The following is a 2,500-nucleotide window of genomic DNA, read 5'->3' on the forward strand; positions in this document are numbered from 1 at the left end:
CAATGACACTGATACTGATAATAATAATAAAAACAATATTAATAATGATAAGAATGATAATTATAACTACTACTGTTACTAACTACTACTGCTATTACTAATGGTAATAATATCAGTGATAACAATGATAAAATTTTCAATAATGATATTAGGGGTATTGGAAATTAGCATATTCATGGTAAAAATGAATATATAACAAAAATAACAAAAAATAAAAAGATGATGATGAAGATAATAACAATGATAATGATGATAATGATAATCATCATAACGATAATAATAATAACAATGATATTGATAAGAGAAATAGTAAAAATAATATCAATAATCACAGTGATGATAATAAAAGAATGTAATAAAAATAACTATGATAATGATAATAAAAAATAATAACATTAGCAATAACAATGATAATAATATAACAAAAACAATATCATGCATATATAAATGATAAACACACAAGGCTCGTGTTTCCCGCTGATATGTAATTTACATAGAAATACGAACAGTGTTTTATTTACAACAATCACTGATAAATAAATGTTTGTAAGCTTAAATCTTGTAAGAAGTTTAAGCTTATCTTAGGCTTACCATTAACAACCTACTGTGAAGGACTTTATAGAAAGCCATACTGTTTTACCACTACTTTGGGTGTCAAATATCTGCAGTCAAGTTAAACAAATATTATATAGATTTTCATTGATTGTTTGCATGAATAACTTAAATGCATGTTAATCGATCGATTTACATTGGTTGCCTGCGTGGATATCAATAATGTATCACCCAAGTAAATAAATGAATGGGTATTGATTATAAAACAATGGAAAATAAAGAAATAAGCAAAAAAAAAAAAAAAAAAAAAAAAAAAAAAAAAAAGGTCAAATTAGAAGACGAGTTACCAAGTCGGGTTTATTTATCTTATCGTGACTCCTACCTCAGTGCTAATGTTGATGACAATAATGATGGTAATAATGAATGGCTCAGTACTACAGGTAATTAGAGTAATAATCATTGCGTCAGTTAGATGATGATGCTTATTGAGATAATGATATCAATAATAACAAGAACATTAATTGATATATTCAATGACAGCAATCATTAAGAATATTGATGATAACTTTCATAATATTAATAACATTCATATCAATATTCTACAAATAATGCAAACTTTACCGATATTGGTGATGATAAAAATAACATTAACATTAACAGTAACAACTACTTCTACTGCGAATGGAAGCAACAGTACAAAAGTCTTTATGGTAGTATTTAGACTATTAGTTGTAGGAATAGTAGTATCAACAGTTAGAGTAATAGTAGATGTAGTTTTAACAATAGTTGTAGTAGCAGTAATAATGCAGCGATAGTAATGTTACTTGCAGTAACAGAATGTGGTGAAAAATAACAACCGCAATTGCAAGGAAAAAGAAATAGTATTAGTAAAGAATATCTTCATCAGCATCGCTGTCATGTCAATAATGACATGAATTGTTTTAACAATCATAACAGGAATACTCATTAGAAGGGCAATCACTAAAACAATGCTGATACAACGCTAATAAGCAGATCACAGGCATGGCGCAGCGCAGGCAAAACAATGCTAGGCTCAGACAGTCATTAAATATGCAAGGTCCCGGCACAGCTCCGGGGGAATAAGCGCACGTGGCACTTACGGTGTTGACACATTTATTTTTTTTTAAATTCAAGTCCCCCAGCGATGTTGTCTCGCTGTTGGGATCGCTCACTGCTCCAATTTCATTCAGAAAGAAGTGTTCTTTAAACGACAACGAGTAAATATGCAGGGGAGAGGTCTATTTTAGAGAGAAATAAAAACATTTATCTGTATTTTTTAGAATCAAAGCTCCGATTAATTAAGGCAGTTCTATAAACTGAAGGGAAAGGGCAAGAGATAAAATTTAAGAAAATACACAAATATGACACACTCACACACTTGCCAAAGACACGTGGACCTCAACTACTCATGCAGAATCGCCAGACACTTTTTAAGAAGTAAACTCGCACTACATCTAACATCTCACCACAGGGGCCGTCAGTGCAAGCAGAGCGAGCGGCGCTCACACCTTCGCTCTCTGACGTTCTGTTGGAGACTGGCTCGTCGATGCCAGGCACACCTCTCGACCTCCCGGACTTCGTCGCTCTTCGAGTTTACACTTCTTTTCTTTAAAAAAAAATAAAGAAGAGAAAGATGAAAATGTTGAAGGAGAGGAAATTATGCACTTTTATGAGGGCGTATTGTCGTTTCTGTCTTGCAAATAAAGTTACTTTTTTCATGTGCGATATTTGTTGTTTTTCTGGTAAATTCTGTCTCTTTCCCAACTTTTTTTTCGCGTAACTTCTGGGGGGAAAAATGCTGACATTTACGATAGCACAACTTTCTTCCTTTTATCCCTATTCCCCGTTTCGTACTTTTGAGACAATGCACTAAATCAAAGTCAATAAAAAAGTGCTAACAATATTAGCTTTTGAAATAACAATACTG

The 2,500-nt window shown here is 32.0% G+C and overlaps 1 protein-coding gene across 2 annotated transcripts in view; it reads right to left on the reverse strand.

The window, feature by feature from the left end:
• LOC119595580 overlaps positions 1-2,500 on the reverse strand; it is a 72,800-nt gene that overhangs the window by 66,823 nt on the left and 3,477 nt on the right. Inside the window, exon 2 of one of the 2 annotated variants that reach the window (XM_037944695.1) lies at positions 2,040-2,179. The gene's annotated coding sequence lies outside the window, so the exon portion shown is untranslated. Of the gene's footprint in view, positions 1-1,947; positions 2,180-2,500 lie in introns of both variants that reach the window. The other variant, XM_037944699.1, reaches the window with a different exon arrangement.

This window comes from Penaeus monodon, chromosome 3 (genome assembly GCF_015228065.2).
Source record: "Penaeus monodon isolate SGIC_2016 chromosome 3, NSTDA_Pmon_1, whole genome shotgun sequence".
Taxonomy (NCBI): Eukaryota; Metazoa; Arthropoda; class Malacostraca; order Decapoda; family Penaeidae; genus Penaeus; species Penaeus monodon.